The sequence below is a fragment of the Pagrus pagrus genome, assembly GCF_965226575.1.
Source record: "Pagrus pagrus genome assembly, chromosome: 9".
Taxonomy (NCBI): domain Eukaryota; kingdom Metazoa; phylum Chordata; class Actinopteri; order Spariformes; family Sparidae; genus Pagrus; species Pagrus pagrus.
Window position 1 is genome coordinate 5,820,532 of NC_140193.1, and position 24,674 is coordinate 5,845,205.

Genomic DNA, 24,674 nt, shown 5'->3' on the forward strand with positions numbered 1-24,674 from the left:
TTTGGACTTTTTTACCTGACAAAAGTGTGTCAATAAGAACTAGGCCACCAAAAGGGACGGACGCCTGGTTGTGATTGGGTCTGTTATATGTGATGTTTTTCCTTTCCATCACTTATTTGCTCATTTAATAATTTATCTTTGGTGCAGCCTGCATATGAATGTTAAAAAAACATGTAGAAATTTTAATATTTTAACACCAAACCGTACACTGCTGTATGTGCATGTGCATGCTCAGCCCAGTCGACAGAATAAAATGTTTTTTGATACGTTCGAATTTGTACTCGTCACGCACGTCATATCTACATTTCGACAGTGTGCGTCGAATCACATTCAAATTACACGTTCATGAGTCGACTTTCATGTCAGGAGGTGGTGGAGCAAAAACATTTACACGCATTAAAAAACCACTGGATGTTTTTGACAAGACGTCGGGACATTGTCAGCTGGGTTTATGGCACCAGGACCGAGTCAACCAAAACATGATCTTTGCCTAATCCTCACCAAACCCAGCCCTGTCATCCGGATAAACATTTCTGGCCATGTACTGTACCATACTGACACATTCACATGACATGATTATGACCTGGCCTTCAGATCAGGTGGCGGAGGAGATGGTGGAGGAGCTACCTGCTAGAAAGCTGACAAACCACTGGCCACAGTTCGAGACTGTGTTTCAACACCATTGGATATTTTTGAGATTTAATGAATGTTGCACCTCTTCAAAAAAGCAAGGTGAAACTTTCATTAACTACCTTTTTATATTAACATTTTCAAACATATCAACATGAAGAAATGCTCAGAGATCTCGCTCCTGCACAGTTTTACATGAGACAACAATCTGCAGTAATGATGTCACCAAACAAAAGAGACATCATGAGAGACAAAACCACCTCTTCAGCCTGCCGAGCTACTGAATATTTCAAGAGCCTAGGTAAAAAGGGAAAAACAGACTCGATTCATGATGCCTTGTTTGTATCTTTTATGTCCTTGGAAGCGAGAAAATGTGAGCAAATTCTCCTTCTGAGGAGAAGAAAAGCATTTTTTCAATGAGCGTACTCAGCGAACTTCATAGCAACAGAAAACAGCCTATGTTATTACACTTTGCACTGATATAAGTTCAAATATATATCACATGTGGTGTATGATGTGTGTTGGGGGGGGGCACACCGAAGGGTGCGATGATCAAAGAAAAACTCATTATAAGGAGGTTTCATGGTCTTAACAAACGTCTGGGTGCCACTGACAACAGTCCCTATTATGTGCGGTGATATTTCAGAAATGTCACTGCAGAGCAATAATACATGTTTCTAAGGAAAGAAACAAGACGGTATTCAAAATGCCACCTTAATCCCGTCTGCGTTATATCACAAAACAAATAGTCCCTGACGAGAATATACACAGCTGAATATGCTGCACTCACTTTTCTAAGAAACACTGTTCAGAACAAAAAGCTGGAGGTTCGTTAGGGGGAGCTCAGTCTCGGCTGAGGGCGGTCTGGAGTAGGAGGTATAACAATATAATGATAATGATATATAATGGTAACTTCACAGAGAGCTCTTGAGTGTGTAAAATAGGAGATATGGAGTCTTACTGTTACTGCGGACCGTTGATGTTCAGGGTTTTTTGTTGTGCCTCACTCATCTAAAGGGCGCTGCGTGCTCATTAGTGCCGCCGCTTCTGTAGGAAGGAAGAGGGAAGGAAAAAACATTTGAGAGTCGGGCTTTCAGACACGAACGAGCCTCGCTGCGTGTCCTGCTCTCTGCAGTGATTACGCTCACTCGTACAATCTACACAGGTACTTATCTGTCAAAAAGCTCTTTAGTAACGGGAAAATTAATTTGTTTCATTTTTCAGTTCTCACGAAAGCTGCGACAGACAATGGAAAGCAGAGTTTCTTTTCTCTGTGTTAGCACCATTAAAGCGTTTTTAGAGATCTCTCTACTGAACTACATCCAACTCAGACTGACGAGTGGAGGATGTGGGAAGTCTGAACTTACGAGGCGATACACATTCGCTGTCAATGTTGTCAACGCGAGTGCAAAAGTGTGAGGATCAGACAACACGAAAAACTCCATGACGCATAAAAAATATGTTTATAAACCGGCCAGTACTGAAACATGTTCTAGTCATGCAAGCTATTGAATTTATAGCTCAGTGTCAGCTGTGGTGATCTGTGAGCTGTCAGTGTGAATTAATGGGTTAAAGAAAGCAAACAAACACGCTGATCAATCACTCTCAGAAACTCAATGTCCAAACGAAGGAAAAAAATCAATCAAAATGCATTTCTGGCAAATCTGAAATCAAAAGTCATTCAGTCCCATTCGACAGAACGCTGCATCTCTTTTATCTTCATCAGACCGTCAGTCCTTCAAATCTCTTCTCACTTGACTTTTAGTCTAACGTTTTAAAAATGAGGAGATTTTTTTAAAACCTACGCTGAAGTTTGACCTTCATCTGAATATCTGAGAAGTTCATATTGGTACTTAAAAAAGGACCTGATCCTTTCCACACAGAGTGGATGTACTCACTTGATAAATGAGGGCCAAGGTATTCTATTACGTGTTACCCTGTAGTACTGGATAGTTATCATAAAGGTCCCTGAGGATGTAGGGGGAAATGACATTCAGAGATAGATGTAAAGGGCATAGAGTGTGCATTAATAAGGGCTGAGTGAGGATCGTGTGCAAGATTTTGGTGATATATAGTGTTGAATACAGCCCAGTCGCTTGCATACAAATAAAACGACTTCAAGCTCAAGCTGTGAGCTCAAGCTGTGAGCAGTGCTTAAACCAAAGTCAAAGTTTGCATGACGGTGATACACCAATCCTTCCATTTAAGTTCTGTAGAGTACAGATGTGTCCACATAGCATGCATTAAAAAAACACCAGTTGACGTTGACTTGTTTTTCTTGCACTCAAAAAAGAAAAAGCTAATAATGATAAAAAAAATAGTCGATAAACGATGTTGAAGCTGCAGCTGCTCAGAGCTGACTGGCTCTTGAGGAAAGAGTCGAGTGCATCTGATTCTGCTCTGATCCAAAGCCGAGTAGCTCAGAGATACTTTTTAACTTTTGGGATTAGAAAAGTGGATTATATCTTCACTCCTGTTTATCAACCTGACTGCAGCAGTGACCTGCAGAGGTCCAGTTGTGGGTGTTTATGTTCTGTAATGATGACTGCTGAGCAAAGGTGAAGGGGAAACATAGTCTACTTCATGAACGTAATGCTACAGAGAGGAGAGAGGAAGGAGAAATAACTAAGTTCAGTAAGAGTTTCAAACACAAAGACACAAACTCCCTCAGCTTAATGTAAAGTAATCTGGTTGGTTTTGGCAAATAAACACTTGACACCACGGGACAACTCGCTTCACTGCTGGTAAAAAACCTCTGACATGACACATCGAGGTAAAGTTTGAAAGTTTAGTCTCATTTGGCAACTTCCCAAAGCCGGATGTAGTGACAGGAAGGCCAAATGAAACACGTTGCCTTGAGTAAACTTATCAATTTCATCAGATTGATGAGACTCAACCACACATCGATACATTTTGAAATTTCAAAATGTAAGCCATTCAACACCAAGAAAACTGCAAGGCACACAAAAATGTTCACAGGGATTTTGAGTTCATAATATTTATTGCTTGGCCCTGCAGATTCATGGTGCAAGCACTGCAAAACTGGACCTCCATCAAATGCATCAGCAGAAATCTGATATTACATCGACAGACCCAAAAAAGAAAAAGAAAAACCACAGTGGAAAACTGTAGTTGTCCAACAAGGAGAAAGACATCTTTTTCTATAAAAAAAACAGTTGCTTTGAGTTCAATCCAAATAGAAAAAGTCTGAAACAACTTTTTCTTATTTCTCGAAAATAAATATCCTCCAGATAACAAATCCTTTCCTTCCCTATAATGCAATTTCCATCTTAGCAAAAACAAAGCTGACATGATAAAAATTTCTACCATCTATCTCCAGCCGAGGACTAATGCAGAATGGATTTCCTCCCAGGGTTAGATGTGTTCAAGTGGGTGCCTTTTGCCATCTCACAGTATATATTATGCTGAATTACGTCGGAGAACAGATAAACAAGCAACTGTCATTTTAATCTCCCCTCCAGCCAAGAGTTTAGGACTCACAAACGAGGTTTTACATAAATATTTAGCTGGATTTCTACCAGAAAACAGGTGTTTTGGATGCAATTGCACATTGAGAGACACTCATTTATAACATGGCTAACAATTTCATTATGTAAATTAGAATAAGTATAAATGTCATGGACGTTTATAGTTGCGTTTGTACCTATGGGGCAGGCAACCGACCGTCTGCTAAAAGGCTTCAATTTATGCAGCACAACTTGTCCCTGTAATAAGTTCACGCTGCACAAACATGCGAAAGAAAATGGCAGAGGATCACAGCACCGTTCAGTTGAAATTAATTTATCCTGTTCCTCCTCATTAGTGGAAGCCAATCACCCAAAATCCATAATTAAGATACACTGGCACTGAGAAGCTTGAAGTCCCGGGGACAGGGGTGGGTTACTTGTTGTGAAGGAAGGAGGTCTGATTAATCTTCTTAGGCGAGTTTTGACAGCTCGGCAGAAAAAAAGTCGACTCCCAAAACAAACTCCGAGAAACAGGCCTTGATAAAGTATGCCAAGTCAAGTCAGGTTTATTTGTGTAGCCCAACATTAAATATGACTCAAAGGGATTTTTACAGGCCGAGAACATGAACCCTGCTCGAGATCACCCAGACAACAAAAAGCTCCCTTAAGCACAGAGCTCAGACGGCTCGGCCCTGCAGGAGATGAAGGACAGAATAAAGTTACTAAAACCGTTTTCACGGCAAAATCTGAAGATTATGCAGGCTTTTTCAATTTGGGTAAACAGCTAAAAATAGGACATTGACTTCTTTTCCACAGCCAGAAGACGAGATTGTCTTTCCCTTTACATCATGCTCAAAAATCACAATCATGCAAGAGAATAGGGAACAGACGACATCCAGAACCCATCCGAGAAACAAAGTCAAATTAAAAACATACATTTTCTTTGCAGCAGAAAAAACTTGATGTGATATCAAATACACAGATCACTGAAAAACAATGTGCGCCCTTAACACTGGCTGAGACGAGTCATGGAGCTCACCAACGTTTGCACAACCGCATCTTGAAATACCAACTTTTATAGCAAGACCCTTTCCATCACAACCGACTGAAGCTGGGGCCGATAAACACTTGTGACTACAGCGGAAACATTTGAAAACAGACACCAGATGTTAGCGGTTGTTGGTGTGGTTTTAGTCCAGTGTGAAAGGGGTACAACAAAAGACAGCTGTTGCAGAAAATGTGATTATTATAGGTCTTATAAATCCAATTAAAGACATCTCAGTCCAAGATATATGCCCAGTGAAGGGAAATGAGTATCAATCGCTGTTCTTCACATTGCTCCAGGACCAGGAAGGAAGGATCTAGGGTTAGCATCAGTGGATGGAGCAGTCGTGGAGAATTTAATATGTCTTAATGGCCGAGGTCATGCACCTTCCATCACGCAGCCCCACATCCTAATCCTCATTAGATAATAAAGTTTTCCAAAGATCTTGAACCTTTAAACTTCCCTCCGGGCTCCAAAGCATGAGTTCCCTGATAACAAAACACCATCATGTGGGCAGAAGCACGGACCCAGTACGTAACATGCTGGAAGTGGTAGATAAGAGGCCGGGGACTCGCAGATAGCACCAGACTGGCTCCGGCCCATCTCGCCTCCAGAGGGGGAGAACTCTGCCTGCGCCGGGCAGATGTCAGGTTTTTGTATACAGAAGGTACAAGCTGGCAACTTAAAGCCCGCAGTGTTCTGACCCACACACACAAACAAGTCGAATAAATCAGCTTTGGAATATTTGAGATAATAGGTTACTGAAAATAACAAGCAGAGACTTTGTGACTCCTAGGCTTTTTTTAAAAAGCTCATCCTTCACGGTACATTGGTGCTCTTAAAGCATTAAATGACAATGGGCAAAGATTATGTTCTTTAAATAACACCACAGTGAACTGTATATAGTATATCAAGGGCAGCTGCTCGGGGAATCTTGTACTGGAGATTAAAACATCATAATAATTCTAATTTTATAACTTTTACAACTAGATCACAGAAAACCTTGGTAATGGAAAAGTCTGTTTTTACAACCTGTATCTTGTAAATGTGGTCGTCATTCATGTTGGCTATTTTATTCACCGGCTGACATTTGTGGATGAGGAAGCGAACAAACATCAGCCTGACCCTCACTAAGAATAAAAAAAACTGAAGTAAAAACACTAAAATGACTACAAGTACAATAGACGCTTCAAACTATGATGCCATACATATCCCTGCAGCATAATTTCTGGAGGCATCCCTCCTGCAGGGTAAATAAAAGGAAAATAAAGTACACTTTGGGGCAGTTGGATGGTCCAACAAAAAGTGTCCTCGTTTTTAACTTATGTTATTTAAGAATGATTTGTTTTCTAAAATAAGTTACGTAAGTAAATTAACTTCCATAAGTTACGTGCCGTTATGTAGGTGTGTAGTTAGTTGTACCTAACCAAGCCGCCATTATTTCACAATGTTTATAACTGTCAGAAAGTTGAAATATATCGTCACCTTAGGTATTATTGCTTACATGACAGGGAGCCCTGCAGGTGCAAAACTGATGCTAGATGTGAGGCAGAGCATCGTAGTTTGAAGATTGAGGCCACTGAGCTGGGAGTGAGAACGTGTTGCCGCAATGTTTTCCTAAACCTAACGTTGTATTTTGGCTGCCTGTACCAACAGTCCAGAACTCAATATGTAAAATGATTAACCAAACATTACATCTTTCTTATTAACTAACTGGACTGAGGAGGCCTGCACGTGCAAAAGTGACACGAGAGGGGCTTCGGACCACTGACCAAATCTGCCTTAACTGACGAGTTTGGCTTGAGTTAATGTAGCAACAACCACAAGGTCCATTTAGTGGCTGTTTTTAAGGTTTCAAACCCAACCACACGGACAAAAGTGCTTACAAAATAAATGAGAAATGCAAAACTTAATCTGCTGATGAGAGCATCCCAGCTTTAATGTGGATGAGAAGACCTTAAAATGCACAGAGAACGTGGAAATCTGAACATCTATAAATCTCTGACAACCGAGGAAATGGACCTCGAGGATTATTCCACATATTGTATCATCATGACACTCACATGCAGACATGTGTGCACAGCATATAGTAATTATCTGCACTTATACATCTGGATATAACACACACTACACCATATAAACAATAAACCCCTACAGACATACAATGTAAACACGCATTCATGTCTCCAGATGTTCACGGGTGAACACAAAGCCACATCCTACATGTGATCTGAGAGGAGACTCATGCATCACAAACACACTATATATATACTGACTGGCACTTTTTTATCACCATGTTGTGCTTTAAGTTCATTTTCTTGTTGACTTTTTGTTATTCGTCCGCATCCCCCAGATCCCCCAGCAATTCAGTTTTGGACAAATACGTTCCTAGAAAAGATTGCGAAAAACTTCAAAAAATGAGATCACAGGAGGTAGAAAAAAACTATATTTTCATCACCTGGCTGTGGAGCTGATAGGCAGCCGTCCGTCAGTGTGTAAGCACATAGGGAGGAGAAAACTGAGTTGGACTGCTGATGAATAAAATAAGGTCTGAATAAGTCTATTGAAAAAGCTGAGAGAGATGTAAGGAGTGCAACCACGGTTTATGCTCATGTCATAAACTGCATCTCAGAAGACGTATTAGATTTCTCAGAAGAAATATTGCCAGTAGCTCACGCAACACACACACACACACACACACACACACACACACACACACACACACACACACACACACACACACACACACACACACACACACACACACACACACACACACACACACACACACACACACACACACACACACACACACACACACACACACACACACACACACACACACACTACTGAGAAAACCCTAGTGCATCACCTTTGCTGTGCTTTGGAAGAAAATGGAAGTTTAATGCAGCTTTAATGTAAAAACCTGACCCAGTTTGAACGCTAACTGATATTCTGTGTCAACTTCAGTCAAGCTAGGTTGAACCGTAATTCCTCGCGAGCGATGCAGAATTAATCAGGTTCTCCCCCCAGCGTGCGCACAGCCAGACCGTCGGCTGACAAGCGAACGCAACAAGGGGGATTTGTATTATTGATGAAACATTACCAACACACCTCCTCCGTTTCTGCGATAAATACAGAAACACTTCACACATCCGTGGTTCTGCTGAGCGATGCTAACCGTGTACGATAAACATTTTTCTTTTAACTTCCAGACTGTGCGAGTGAATTCTCATGTGGGTTCGATGGTATTTGACATGCAACAAATGCCCCCCGCTGAGCGTTACACCCAAAGCTGAGGGGAGCTTTTCTCCCTTTTGTGATGACAGTTACTAAAGCAGATACCTGAGCAGGTCAAACCAACAGGCCGGGCTCTTTTAGTCCTAGTGGTTCTGGTCTAAAAGCACAAATGAGTGTACACTCGGAAAATGAATAAATAATAAATAAATAAATAAATAAAGATGTCAGAGGAAGTGCTTTTGGTGTGCTACACACATTAAAAATAGAGCTTTAACATTATTCCCTATTATTTATTTATTTCATGTTGCCTATATTTAATTATTTTGCAGATGCCCAAGGTGCACAGCAGGGAGACACCGTCTTCCCCACATCTGACAAAACCAGGGGAATGACAAAAAAGCAACACCGTGAGGAGCGTAGCTGATAACTCCCAGAATTAAGACAGAGACGGGTACAGAGGTAAGCTGACAGCTTACCCAGCAGTGCTTCATAGATAATAGTAATAATAAACCAGCGCTGCTGTCTGACAGTGGTCGATGATGTCCGACCCACCACGTCATGGAGAATCCAATACTGAGGAAGAGACTTTGCATTTGTAATGAAAGATGCAACTGTGAACCATTCTTCTTCCAAAACATTATGTAAAACTAGAATACTCAGTTGATCTGTTGTCACTCACAGATACCAGCCACCTAAATAACTCTTAAATCAATGTGTTATTCCCAGAGAAAGTAACTAAAATATGGAAATAAGCCCTATTTTGTGGTTTTAAAGCCACTCAAGGGAGTTTATAACTGGTTATGAAACAATCTCAGTTTAATAATGGTGCCTCCATATGACCTACATAAGAAAAAGAGATCATCAGCGAGAAGATTAACTATTTTCTATTTAGTTTAGCATGCCAAAAGGTCTGCTTGTGTTCACATTCTCCCAGGCAAAGTTACAGTGAGTAGTACGTTAGCCAGTTAGAAAAGTGTTTGACATTATATTTTGGGGTTTTGACAGTGGAAATACGACCACTTCTGTCACCAGGGGCCTCCAAAATCAACAAAATATCAAAGTTAATGTAGTAAAGAAAGTGAGAAACAATGCCTGGATCTACACCAAAAGTTCCTGGGATCTATTCTGAGCTGAGACCCATCCTCCACCCAAGTTTCGTGTAAATATGTTCAGTATTTTTTGTGTAATCGTGCTGACAAACCAACAAACAAACAAGGGTGAAAACACAACATCCTCGGTGGAGGTAATAAAGATAAGCCAGTCATTTTGGATTTTTGAGCTGCAAAAAATACAAAATTGAAAAACTAAAAAAACTGCAAGGCATCATCTGTTCATACCAGTGATTCACAGAGACGGGGGGAAACTGAGCCGCAGAGCAACATGTTTCTGACTGCAGAGGGGCAATTTACCCGTCATCACATCTTCCATCAAAACACGGACAAAATCGTTCCCAAACCCATGTACATCTGTCATTCTCTGGTTTGTCGTCGGTTTCACTGTGTGCTTAGTGGCTCCTATAAAGTTTTCGTGATTTTTACCACTTACCAACATGAGTCAGACACATCCGGATTAAGCCTTTATCCGCTGAGTATCTTACCAATTGCTCTATAATGATGTCACGTGACTTCCTCCTTTGCTCCCATCATGATTACCACTGTCGATAGAGGATTTTGGCACTTGAAGGTAAACATATGTGTTGCAGCGCTTACTGAAACGACTTTTGAGGACGTTCTTCAGAGCTTTTTAGGAGGGCGATTAAGAATGAGACGTCATCTTCTTGTGCCAGAGCAAACATGTTCAAACAGGATGCATGAGGTCATGGATGATATTGCTGCAGCTGCATAGGCTGCTGTGAGTCGACCTGAAGAAGTAACAGCTCCTGAATCTTTACTTTCTACAGTACAACTTATCCCAAACTGCTTTAATCAACTGAAAATCACACCGACAGGACTGTTGCGTGAGTCGCAGTCTGATTACGAGGCTGATAAAAATCCATCCGACTGCCCGTGACGTGATTGTCCGTGTTCGTGCTAACGAGTACAGATTCAGACAATCTGTCGAGGATTTTTTAAGACTCCAGCTGGAAGATTTCTGACGTTCACCTTGCCCAGTTCCTGCTCAGAGGACCGGGCTGTGAGAAATCCCTTCGCTCACACATTCATCACTATTACATTAGATTTCTGCGACGTCCTCCCCATCGCTCTCTCTCCAGTCCAGGTGACGAGTTCATCCAGAATGCCAGAGCGCAATAAGAAAGAGGCACATTATCTGAAGAAGTCGACCTTGCGAACTCAGATCGCAGCGTCGGTTGCCAGGTAATGTTTGAATTGATTACAGAAATAGACTTATTGTCAGAAAAGCCCTGCGTGGCCTTTCCCCACAGCAACTCCGATCAGCTTCTCAGAAATGAGTCAGGACTCTCAGATCTGCCGGTGCATGATATCTGGGTGTTGAGAGGGTTTCGTCAAAAGCTGGTGAGACCTTTAGTTTTAATGATCCCGGTGTCGGGTGTACTCTGCTAGATTAGACGTGTGTTAAGTTCATTGTGTTTACTCGGCATTAATGCTTATTAGACTTGCAAAACTAAACTTGAGGCGTTCTCTTATTTCTCTTCCACATTTGATTAACTTTGTTTAGCGCTGGATGTGTTTTCCATTATAACTGGTTGTTTTAATTAGCAGAAAACAACCACAGTCTGTACTTTTCTTTGCTTTACTGTGAAGCTGTATTTCCCTTGAAACATAAATGTACTATACACACATAAAAAGTTTAAGCTTTGGCTGCTCACGTACAAACTGCTGTTTGGAAGTTCGGGCATTATTTTTCAACTGCATTGATTTAAAAAACGGTCCGCTCCGGCTGCTGTTAGACTTCAAGTCAGAATCTCTCCATTTCCCCTTCACGTCTCCTGGGGCCCAGTTGCCAATCCAGCACCACATGGGGTCCGACTGTGGTCATCATCCCTGCTTCCTGAAAAATCCTCTCATCTCGGCTCAGCACATTCCTTTGCAGCACTCTTCTTGCAACACGCTCCCTGCTTAACAATCGAGTTTTTAAGACTATAAAGCTTTGTTATTATTGTATTATTTAATGAAATCCCACAGACCGGAGGAACTTAGAGAGTCAACCTCCTCGAATAACCGATGGCTGCCTAATCCCCAACGGGGATCCGAACAATAGAAATTCCAGAAAACTGATGGAAACTCAGAGCTGGTGATGCCAGAGTGAAGAGTCAGACGGGTTTAATAATGGCAGCTGCCTTCTAGGAAGCACTCGGGGGGGGAAATGTCACAATTGCGTCACATAACATAAATCTCAAGGTGGGTGGAACTGAAATAGATATAGTCATTATTTTCTCTTCAAGGAACCAAACAGCAGCACTTCGACTCAACTTGTCACAGAAAGTCAAAAGTGCACTTGAGTGAGTTGGATCAGCAGAGAGTCACCGAGGGGCTAAGCTGCATTTTTAACACCCTCGCATTTATTCACTCAGAAGATGTTTAAACGCACAGTTACTGTTTCCTCTTGAGGTAAAAACTGCATTTTACTCCAAGAAATGTTTTAAATCTATTTTGGGAAAAGCGACCTTTTCCAAACGGTTGACCTTTTGTAAGCATCGCAGCAGCCGTGATGTGTTGACAGCCGACTTCAGCTTCAATTTGGACTTTGACAGGAACGTTTTTACGCAACAGGTCTCGGCCGCTGTGACGGGGAGCCATCAGTTTTCATTATCTTTATTGTTGACGCTGTAGGAGAGAGCGCGACGAGGTAAAGTGTGTCACTCTAAAGATAGGTGACTGTGGGAGACTATACTGAGCTGCTCCAATACTGTAAAACAAAAGGAAACGCAAGTGTTTGGGAACCCAGAAGTGGGTCAAAGGAAGATGATGAGATGGATTACAGTCCTTTACTGTAATCTTGTATTGTTGGCAAACCGCTTCCTGTAAATATGGTTTACGATGGTGATACCGTTTGGAAGTGGGGGGTGTGCGATATGGCCTGAAATCATATGCGGTATAGTGATTTAATTGGCCTATCAAAGTGTGTTCAAATGTGTTTTTTGTTCAAGAACATGCTGCAGAAACAGATGAAATCCTGAAATCCATATCACATTCAATAGTTACATTAATACACAATTTATTTTTAAAGCAACATTAAGTAGAAATTGGCTCGTTATTAAAAGCCAACAAGGCTGCCAAACGGAGGACTGGAGTTAAAGACACACCACTGGATATTAATTTAGACACCTGGAGACATTTCCACCGTGTTTCGTGGCATGTAAACCGGTGTTTTTAAAGGAGAGATGCCGACATTTCCGGCTGTTTTAGTAACGACCCAAAGCAGTGAGACGACTCTCCATCAGTGAGCGTGGTGACCAAAACAGGTGTTTTAAGCAAACTGTGATCTTTTCCCAACCCTAACCAAGTGGTTTATGTGCCTAAACCACCTAACCAGAGCAGAAGCATTGTGACAAGTGAGAAACTGAAAATTCAACCTAATTCAGCAACGACAAGTTGCAAAATAAAGAAATGTCCAGTTTTAACTTATCTGTGTTGCAGAAACGTAATTCGCAGACATTTATTATCTTGATTGACTTGAATTTGTCAGACGTGAAGTAGGTGCTAACTACAAACTACTTTATTACATCATAACAATGCTATGTGTTGAAAACTTGAAGTAATCACGTATGTAACGCTGTGATCCTACCCTCTTACTGAAGTTACATAGTGCAGAAACAAGTGACAGAGACACCATCCACCTGTTACAAGACACTGTACCATCAAAATTGGATTTTGAAGCCGTTATTTTAAGGTAAAAAAGTGACAATGTTGCTTCAAAGTCATCTGTCAGATTAACTGTAATCAGAAAATCATTGATTATAACTGAGAAACATCTATCACACATATTCAGTAGTAAAGAAACCTTCAGGCCTTTGTGCTTTAATACAGAAACAAGTTGATCGAGGCTCTGTGACACATTTCCTGCTATTACGAAACATTATGTGGACTGAATTATTTAAAAACATTATAAAAAAGACCATAAAGGCTGCCATTATTCCAATGTATTATTATTATTATTATGATGATGCCATGCCATCTGGGGGCGTTTTTTTAGACAGTGGGGTGTAATTAGCAAACACTAAAGCAGTAGAGAGCTTTGTCTGAAACTGTGCGCTGGTCAACTGCGTCATGTTCTGCCTTCTTATTGTATTTACATTTAGATTAATTCTTTGTGTGGAGCAATTGTTTTCATTATTGATAGTTTGGAGCATAAATTGTTGGGAAAGTTGTGAGAAATGCTCATTAAGATTTTCCCGGAGCGCAAAGCGGCGTCTTCAAATTGCTTCTTTTGTCGACTCAAAACTCAAAGACTCTTTATTTACTCTCAAATCCACATATTTAAGAAGCTGGAGCCGGCAAATGTTTGAGAATTTTGCTTGAAAAATGACTGATTATCAAAATAGTTGGCAATAATGAACTAATCGTTGCTGCTTTTGTGAATCATGTGGCCTGATGTCAGACTGTTACAAGACAGAGGCTGCACATTTTCCTGCACCAGCTCCTCCTCATCTGCATCCTGCAACCTCTCACCTCTACATCTTCCAGTCAAGTTAGACGTGCGCTAAAGGCTAATTACATGTTATGTACCCGATGTTACACGATATGACCTTGTGCTGTACGCTCAGGTGCATTAAAGCGGTTCGCTCCAATCAGCCTGTCATACACACACCGAACATACCGACTTGATTTAAATTATGCGGTTGAGATGCTCCCATTATCAGCCCGTCTCCGCCCTACAGGGGAGCCTCGTGGACTGAGCTTCACCGGAGTGGATTCCACTCACACACAGAGAGACAGACCTCATGCCAACTTTAAAGTTCAATGCATGTATGGGCCAGTGGCCAAAACAATCTGCCTGGGGGCTATCCTTCTCTGTCAGTGTGCTGGAGTAGCTGTGACAGGAAATAGCCTTGAGGATAACTAAGCAAGCGAAACACATCTTCAGACTTCTCCCAGCTCATCTTGATTTAGAGGTTCAGCTCAGAGGTCAGGATTCCTCAGTTCTTACACAGAGCTCAAACTCCCTGTGGGAGCAGAGCGAGAGCATCCAAAGCGAGTGGAAATGATTCCTCCGCTGTTGAACGACTATTAAGCTCCCACTTTGGCAGGATGTTGTTATCTCTTGTGCACATATCGTATCTCGTGCATACAATCATTACACGTGGGCCGACTGCATAATGAGTGCGATTGCTTTATCTCTGCTCTTTATGTTTTCTATTTTCTCACATCCGTTCTTCGACGTGCTGCTCGTCCTACATGCTCGCAGCTAGGAACGATTGTTCCAAAGCTGGAAAGCATGTTCAGATAGGTGATACGACTTTTGGTGCATATCTCAGCTAACCCTCAGGTGTGGAAGAAAAATTGCTGTCTAGGGATTCAGCGGATGCTGCTGACGAGATCAGCCCAGTCGACAGGATATAATGTTTGCAGTTAATGTTCTGCAATCCAAAAAATAAATCCATGGTTGACGTTTGTCGCAAACATTACATTAAATGCTTATTAGCTGACTTTCACATCAGGAAGTGGAAGAGCGGTGGAGGTGGTGTTATTATAGCCAACAAGGCTGCAGGTGGAGTCACACCACTGGATATATTTAAGGACACCTGGGGACATTTCCAGCTGTTTGTGGCAACCAAAATCAGCTTTGTCTTCGCGGGAAGTTGGACCATCTACATCCATGATCGTGGAAACCAAAACAGGTATTTTAGCCAAACCATGATGTTTTCCCAACACTTACCAAGTTTTATGTCACAGCCCTGTGACATGAGAGAAAATCCAACATAAAGAAACATTCAGTTTTAACTCATCTGTGGTTTTGCAGAAAAGCAGTTAGCTAACATTTATTCTGGCGACTGGGTTGTGCATGCCATGACCCCTTGATTGGCTGAAAACCTTTTATGGGTGTGGTCAAATAATGCCAACAGCTATAAATCCCCAATAATTCGTCCAATTTGAGCCCGATATTAACAGAATAACTGAGCCCTTATGCTGACGGACGTCCTCTCCGGTCATCTGATCAGGGCCCTTTATATCCGTTCCCCGTTCACGTGTCTTTTGCAGCCTTCCTCGATCAAGCAAGAGCTGAGAACTCATTTTATAAAGTCTCCCAGCTTTGCCTAACTTGACTTTAAATCTCGTTTTGTGTGAAATGTGTAGTTCGTATCAAATCACTACTATGAGCAAGCTGCAGGAGCTGCGAGAGCTTTCAGCGATCACACTGCATTTTCTTCAGGAAATGCACAACGTAGTTCTTGATGAAACACGGTGTTTATCACACTCTGGATGACCTTGCCACTGCCTGTAAAGGTCTTTCTAACTAAAGAAATACAAACAGATTATGTTTTGAACGCTCAACAACAAAGACGTACTTCTGCTTTTTTCCCCACAACAATTTACATCATGATAAAAGAAATCATCTGATATGTATTCCTCTCTGTTTCCTTTCTCATTTGCCGAGACAAGAAAGAGTCAGCATGCGCTTATTCTATTATGTTTCCCCGTGGTTATACCGTAGATAATAAAGATAATTGAATGTGTCTGTGAAATAATTTACATGTACTAGCTTATACCAAAGCGTACTTCAAAAATAGGACTCATTAAGTTTTCCAATTATTCTCAAACAGTCCACATACGAACAGATGAACGCTGCCGTGCTCTTTAACGGCGCTGCCATCGTTCATATGCATCGCTTGTCATCTGGAGCCAAAATGAATCGGCCTTCAGGATTTAAAAATGACAAGTAACGGCGGCACTTTTCCGCAAGGATGGTGCCGACTGAATCAATGTGCAGCTCTTGTGTAGAGTAATTTTCAGGTCAATGCACTTCACTGCCTTCACTGTTAAACCTGCTTACCACCAGACTCAATGAGCTCACGGCTCCTGGAGGAAGACGAGACACAGGCCACAGTTCACGGACCGGATCCTACGCATTACTACACTAAATGTGTCCTACCTGACCATAACCCCCCGAAGACGGGCTTCAGGGAATGTGGCCTTCATTTTAGTGAATGTATGAGACATAATAACTTCACCTCACAGCCCCCAATGTCCCACAATGCACTGTGGACGGCTCAAAGGCAGGTTTGTCCAAACTAAACTAGAGAAAATGTCATGTTAGTCTAGGTTTTGACCAATGCAGGGAAGCATGTTCATGTAGTCGTTGACCGTGTATGTTGGGATGTATCTTTGCTATATTTTTAAGCCAGAATGGATCAGAAAATAAATCATCAGCTGTTTTGGATCATTGTTAAATTGTTGATAATCGTCTTTATCACGAAAATGTCAAATGCTTCATTCTTGTAAAGATTTGCTGCTTTTATTGTCTTCTGTGTGGTGAATAAGTGGATATCTCAACATTCACATATCTTCGTTATCGATTGTTGGTCGGACAAAACAAGACAAACATTAAAATTTAATCTGAGGCGTAGAAAAGTGTGACATTGCCTGTTTTAGAATAAATGATTCACCAAATAATCAATAAAATAAGGATGCTAATGTGTTTTTGTTTTTTTTTAATTGCCGCTAAATGACCAGAGAAAACACGGAAAAAGGTTGAAAACCTACAACAACCAGAATGCACTGCACCACCACACAGGACAAATAAACACTCAGAGGTGGGAGGAGCTTGGTTTTGGTCTCGTGCAGTTTCAATCAGGCAAAAATAGCTCGTCACAAACTTTCTCGTATTACGGTTAGGCAGCACGCTGAAATATGTTTCTGCAAACATTGTAGGCGGCGCAGTGACATAATCTGGATTCATACTTGATCAGCACTGCCTTGTTTGACGGATTGGGTATCTGAGCCACTCCTCTTTCGTTCCAAGAGAAAGAGAAAGACGAGGGCAGCGCCGGATGCCGTGTCCCCGGGCGTATACAATCTGCAGCTCGACCAATATCCGCCGGATGACGTGAAGCTCAGGCTTTTTTTTTTTTTTGGCTGCAGGCAAAACGAACCTCGTGTTTGTATGCAAACTTTGTTAATTTGCATACACTTCCCACATCGTAATGATTCACAGCTGGTTGGAAAAGTTTCCCTTCAGGACGAACACAAACCCGGTCGCCTTCGGTTTTAATTTCCACCAGCTTTCTGGAGGAACCATGGCAATCAGTCATCAGTTCGAGAGAGCTGAAGTTCTCCTTCAAACGCTGCCATGTGGGTGATTTTCATCAATATTTAATTGCCTGAAATATTTCCTGACAACGAAATTCAGCAGCTCATTACTGGAAATGGATTTCTGAATTCAAAAGCAGGACTACAGAGAGGCACTTATCAGACACAATTAATTTGTTTAGGAGTGAGAAACAAGCCCGTCTCCATTCAGACAAAATGTATTACGAGCAGAACCCCAGAGCCGATGTGATCTTTAACATTTCGCAAATACATTTTTTACGATTCAGAAATCTCCTGCTTTACCCTAATGATCCGCGGTTAATGCTGCGGAAGGTTCTGTGGATCGGATCCAATCTTTTAACGGTTTGTGTAACATGAATGCTGATCCGCCACGGCCGCCGAAATATTCAGAGCCATTACCATAAGCAACAAACCACAGCGATCAACACAACAAAGCCATCTGTGCAAACAAACAATGACACGAGGCCCGAGACGATCAAAGCGGTTATTCTGGAGGAAGCTTTATCAGGAGACCTCTCTGAGCGAGCACCTCGGAAATAAACTGTTCAGGGCCACAAAAGCACCAATATTAGATGTTTTTGTCTGTCTCTGACTCTTTAAAGTGTTTCATTCCCGGCACTTTATTAACACAGAGCAGATAAGAGGCTGGTGATAACGCTGAGTATCTCACATCAAACTGAAAGTTCAATAAATCAAGATTTTGATTTATTTTTAGTTCCGAGGATGATTTCCTCTAAAAGTAGAGATACACATTAATCTCTTTTTTGTTTCACGCATGCTAATATCTATTCTCTAAGTGCAATGATTACCGTTCGAGCTCAACAATAATGGAGTACAGGTGCATGACAGTGAGTGACGGTCGTGTCAGAAATGAAGAGAGCAGCGCGTCTATTCATAAGCTGGGAAGAAGAGGGGGAAGCCTGGGCTGAGCTTGTTGACTAGGCGCCGGGGGTGGACGGGCACACGGGCAAAGTGATTAGCATCCATCACTGTCGGTTCCTCCCAGACAGCCGGAGGGGCTGTGACAGATGAAGGAGACACAATCAGGGCTGAAACAGCAGAGCATGGCAGGAGGAGGAAGCCTGGGAGGGAAGCGGGGACACGCCGAAACGACATGACAAAGTCGGGGACATCGGCTTCTAAAGGTCAGGATGAGGATGTGTGCTTTGTGGAGATGATAGAAATCTGAATGTGCATTGTTTGCGTGTGATGAAGCTGGAGAAGATGCATTAATAAAACCTGTAGCTTGTGCACAGGTGGACTTTTAATATATTATGAGCGAGATCAGTCTGGAGGGCTTTACCACATCTTCACACTGGCTATAATGCATCTTCAAGTGACAGAGGAGCAGCACGGTCAGCAGAGTTATCAGAAAATACACCGATGCAAATGCAGAGTATTTTGCACCGTGCGCGGCTGCGGAGCGTGACCACTCGCTTTAGATTTTGTTCTCCACCCCAAGTAGCGGCGCTCCTTTGGTCACATCGGTGTGACAAAAGACCTCGGCTAAGTGTCTAAGAATTTCTGACTTCAAATTTTCCTCCCCGACGAGAGGGAAGTCTCCAAGCAGTGTTTTGGTTTTCTAAAGTGATTAAGGAACGGGCTGTTTCTGGTAAATGACAGGCCATTACGAGGAGACAAAAGCTGCGAGTGCTCCATTTGTTACTGCTGGCTGAAACAGACCACGCTGCCAGTATAAGATTAAAGAAAAATCGATGTATGTCGGGTGCCAGTATAGGAATTTTAAATGATGTCTGCTTAGCGTCATGATGTCAAATCATACTTCCATTGGTTATTTCAGCACCTGTTTTAAAATCTAATTAAGTTCCTCCTTTGTGCGGTCGTCTTCGATAAGAGACGAGGTTCCCTCCCGTCTGATGACTGACACTTCCTTCTACATCATCTGGCATCAGGTGTATTTACCTGCATGCCAATGTGTCTACTCCCCTGTGTGTGGATTAGCCTCACCTGTAGGCAGTGTTGTGTTGGCTCGTGACAGACAGCGGTAACCTCAATGCAAAAATCAAACGATGACGATGATCAAATGTGAACGCCACACTCCGATTCACAACGAGGGCGAGGCGAAAAACTTCTTTCCTCTAAGACGCGTCGAGGCCGTTTGTACAACATGAAAAGTGGCAGAAATGATGATGTGAATAATGAAAAAGAGCTTGAAAGAGAAGGTCGAACTTGTCTCACCTCTACACCTCAAACCAGAGGCTTGTCAATTTTGTGAAGTTACGGAAATTGTCAAACGCAGCCCGGCCGATCCTGATGTTAGAGACATGGGAGGAGGAGGGCTGAGGGGGTGGTCAAAGCTTTTATGCAACTTAATACCGTCTTAAAAGATTATCAATGCAGAAAAGTAAATATCTGGAAATTTAAATCATGATCGCCTGTAACATTTCTGAAAGACCAAGCTGGATGGTCTTTACAGCTGAATCAACGTAACAGACGTCAATATGTGCGTGACGTTTACGCTCTACACACTATTTGAGGATCGCTGAGCATGAACAAAGATAACTGATGAAAATTCAAAATGCATCAAGATCAATAATCATCTTATAATCATAGTGTAGCCCACTTAATGGGAATTAAATTGAACCGTGAGGTGCTGAGAGATTCCCAGAAGTAGTGAGGAGAAGACGCTGTTCAGCCAGACAACAACAACAACTGAAGCATACTGACGCTCACAAACCAGTCTGGACAGGTTCAGGTTGGGTTGAGAAATCACTGCTGCTAATTCTCTTTAAACAGGTCAGGTTTTGCTTATTAATGAAGATCAGTTATGGTTTATCTGTACGAGAGAACGACGCCATCCGCTCGATTAACTAGCGGACGATCAGCCCTCGCGCTGGTGTTACATCCCTCCTGTAAACGCACTGATACGACCTCTCCTATTTAATGTGCTGTAGCTTCACCCTGTTGTTGCGATGTTGTTTGGTGAACATTGGTTTTGGTCAGCTTTATAATCAACAAGAGGCCTCCTCCTCCACACGTGGCTCACCTGCTGTTATGACTTTGGGACCGCGGTTGCAAAAAAGGTGTGCTTTTTTGGTTGACTAACTGCTGATGGAGAAAGCAGATAATGTCGCTGGAACAGAAAGGTGCTGACGAGACATTGTGTCCATCAAGGTGGACCGTTAAAGCAACAGTCTCATTCAGAGCTGCTTTTACGTCAGTTAAAACGACGACTCTTTGGGTTTTGGACTGTTTGTTGGATAAAAGAATCAATTTGAAGTCGTCCCTTTGGCGGCTCTGGGAAATAGTGATGAGCGTACTTCACAATGAACAGTTGTCAGTTTTATAGACTAAATGATTAATTGAATAATTGTCAAAATAATTAATTGAAAACAGAAAATGATCATCAGTTGAAGCCCCGACCGCAGAGGCAGTTGAAAATTACTTGCACGGACACACAAATGCGAATTCAACCACCAGTTAATGAATCTTAAAGATAAATTACAGCTTACTAATTATGAAGAAGGTAATGATGCACATAGTCTGACTCGAAAATGCACGAAAGAGGACTTTCGTACTTTAAATTGATCATAAATTCTCACTACGCTGTGTAACAAGCATCATAAGCTTTCATATAGTTCATTTATTTGTCGCCTGAAGTGTGTTTTCTTTTCTTTTCCTCTGCTAACAGACTATCAGCTCACCCTCGGTCGTGCAGAGGCCTGTGAGGAAGTCTGATCTGACATGGTTCCCTGGAAGAGATGGTTATGACTGATACGCAGTCTGCAGCACAATCTCCTCTATCACAGCAGCTTGAATTAGTAGAGCACTGACTAAGATGGAGACAAAATCGAAACAGGGGAGAAGTAATTATATCTTGAGTCGTGAGTGTGAGGGAGGCAAAGCACATAATTCATCCCCCAAATTTCATTTTTATGATTGTGACTGGAGAGCGGTGTTAGCCGGCGTGGCGCCGAGCCACAGAAGACTCTGTCAAACCGAGCCTGCATCAACAGTCTCTGAGGAGTCACCCTCCAGGTCCGTATCTCAGCTCCGGCACAAAGAGCTAACCCGGGCTCGCTGTTAGTGCGCCAATTACACACTAGATTTCCTCACTGGCCTCATTTTTGGCCATACTGCCAGACAAGCTTTTTTTTTTTTTTATTCCAAGCAAACCCCCCCCCAACCAAGCTGGTGAGCTGGATTCAGAGAGAAGACACTGAAAACAATCTATTTAAATCAGGGGGATGTTGTTTTTCTTCGGAGATCTTTGGGGAATTGAAATGCGCCCGCTGACACGCTGCCGTTAAGTACCAGTTACATTTTCCATTAAAAGTAGACACTAAACTGATCATGTGAAAAGTTAAGAAGTTGTATTAATGGTGTTTCTCACATGTTCAACGTGCTCCACAGCTGAAACTGTTGAAGCCGAGCTGTGGTTACAGGAGAGACTTGACTTCTGTGCTCACTTTGAAATATTTAAAGTGTTTCTTTTATTCTTTTTAAATTATGTATTTGATTGCAGCTGTGATTGGAGAGTTTGCAACTAATAAGATAACGAGAGGTCACGCTGGTTTACTTCATCACAGGGGCTACAAAGAGCACTGATTATAGTGATGTATTAATACAGTGCACTGTTGTATTGCTATTAAGTTCACCACCATAAAAAAATAAATAAAAACATGTGGTAGAAGTAGAAATATCACCCAACTCTGCAGTTTTCCTCAGCTGAACGGAGCTTTAAATTGTCTTTCAGCTCACTGTTTTGGTTTTATGGCTCTTAACTTTGAGTTCGCTCTCACTGCTCGCATCAGATTTCCAGTCGAAGCGTGCAGACGCTCTAAAAACCCACATTACGCTATCTGCCCAGCGCCAAACAGAGGAGAGAGACACAGTTAGAGACTAGCTGGTGAACAGAGTGGAGCGTTTAGCAGCTAAAGAGACACACATTCCCCTCAGGAGACGGTCGAGACAAACACAGAGCTAAAAAAAGAGAATGAAAACAAGACGGGATAAACGCTTATGTTGCTCTGTGTCTGCTGGATGTGTGACAAGTTTGAGAAAAGATTATGTCAGTCTCGTCTCTCGTGTGCAGCTCGTTTCTGGTGGCCAAAAAGTTTATCATCACTTCTGCTTCTGTAGATGTCGTGAGTGTTGTTCATCATTCACCAGCGACCAGTCAAACATGTGAAACCTCCAGTTTGTAATTAACAGAGTACATGCTGTGAGACAAAAACATTAAGTCTCAGCTTTGACCTGTGTTTCTGGTCATGCATGCGCCATAAATGATTCATATAATTTGAGGGATCAAAAGTCAAACTGGTGGCCAGAGAAGCTGGATGAGAGGTGGATAATCAGTCAGAATATATAAGACACCTTGTTCAAGTTGGCCAACTATGTTGTCCTCTACAGGATCCAAAAATAACAAGTAATAAGTAGTAACTCGCTGAACTTTAACTTTATAACTTCTCCCTTGTTTTTCCTTGTTCTTTTCTGCACTTGCTGTCGTAGAATACAAACCAGGTTACATATTAACAGATGAGAAAATCACAAAACACCCCTTGCACCTAACGCTTTGCCCTACCCCTACATTTTGCGGGTTCACGTCTATTTTTTTTTTTTTAAAAAGGGGCACACTTCAAACTGAGGGTTATCTCTGTCGTTTCAATGTATCATGGTCCTTTTCTTTAAAACAATCACTACAAGTTTGTTGGCGTCTCGGTAGCTAACTAGCCAGCTGGCTAATGCCACATTGTTATTGCCGATTTGTGCACGACAGTTGGGCATTTTGATGCATTCAATGTTGAATCAGCAGAAATGTATATAAAGTCCAACAGCAAAGTTGCTGCACTTGGTCCTGCCCCACTAATATCAGTGCAGACTGGCAGGGTGGGAGCACAGGTTGCTAATGTAGCCTATAAAGCACCACTATAGGCCAGGTAATGTTCTTTTGAAGGGTTGTCCCATTTGATGGGGGGAAGTTTTAACCACTGCTCCTCTTAACTCTGTCCTGAGTGACATTTAGCACCCGAAAAGGAGGGTTAGGGCCAACAACTGGAAATGGGATTGAACCTGAGTGTCTGAACTGAGAGGAGGGATGGATTTCATCAGAAACACACAGGTCCAGGGTGGTTATTATTGGTTTAGCTCACTGATAGCACACAAGTTTTACCAGTTTGGGTGACAGAAAAAGTACGACTGAAAGAACCAGAACAACACTGAAGAAAAGTTCTGTCTTTGTTTTCAGGAGCTGGTTTTTCAATGCATACAAAGGATAAATGTACACTGGTGTGACGCTGTAAAGCAATACATCCATTTTTCTTTCTGTGAAAAACCACAACTATGTTTGAAAGTGAGAAAACTGAGCCAGTCAGCTTCATGTCAAAAAAATGTTTGTGCTGCAGCAGAACAACACTGAAATCCTGACTGTTTACACAGGGAGGCGGCATTGTAATGAGCCCAAATAAATCTAATTAGTTTTAATGTGAATGATCTTTATGGAGGAAGCTTCCTGGGCTGATAGTGTAGGAGAAAAAATAAATAATGTACTCGAGAAGGATAAGTATTTACTTCAGACTGCAGCCTTGGCAAAACATCTACCGAGCATAAATAGCCATTCGGGCCTGCGAGGATGAGATATGCAGTGTCTCAGAGACTGAACAGAGAAATCAGCCTCCCAACTAAAGTGCTAAACAATACCAATAAAACACACATAACTCCTGCCAATTCATTACCAGGAGGAGGATAACGCAGTCATGTTGTCTCAAGCGAGTAAAAAAAAGCCAGCTGCAAAGCACCGAGGCCTGCCCATTGAAATTAATGGCACTCATAAGGAAATAAAAGAGCCATAAAAGGCGGTCTGTTTTCACCCACAACGGGGATGACTTCTTGAATTAACTGGAGACGCCTTGGACAGGCGCATGCCGCTGATTTCTTTCAGGAGGTGCTGGATCAAGAAGACACGTGTTTCCAAAGCCTCGGCCAAATTGGAACACCACTAGCGACGGCGTTCGTCTGCCTTCCCCTGTCTGATTCGTTCAGAGCCGTCAGCTCTAAACGCCGTTTGTCAGCTCCGTGAGCGCAGAACACAATCCGTGATGCGAGGATGAAATGCAGATATCTGAAGCCTTCATCGGCACT

At 42.1% G+C, this 24,674-nt stretch overlaps 1 protein-coding gene across 3 annotated transcripts in view; it reads right to left on the reverse strand.

Moving 5' to 3' along the window:
* gulp1a (GULP PTB domain containing engulfment adaptor 1a) overlaps positions 1 to 24,674 on the reverse strand; it is a 92,987-nt gene that overhangs the window by 55,149 nt on the left and 13,164 nt on the right. For 2 of the 3 annotated variants that reach the window (XM_084361344.1, XM_084361348.1), the window contains exon 2: positions 1,592 to 1,677. The exons of the other annotated variant lie outside the window; for it this stretch is intronic. The gene's annotated coding sequence lies outside the window, so the exon portion shown is untranslated. The remainder of the gene's footprint in view (positions 1 to 1,591; positions 1,678 to 24,674) is intronic. 3 annotated transcript variants of the gene reach the window in all.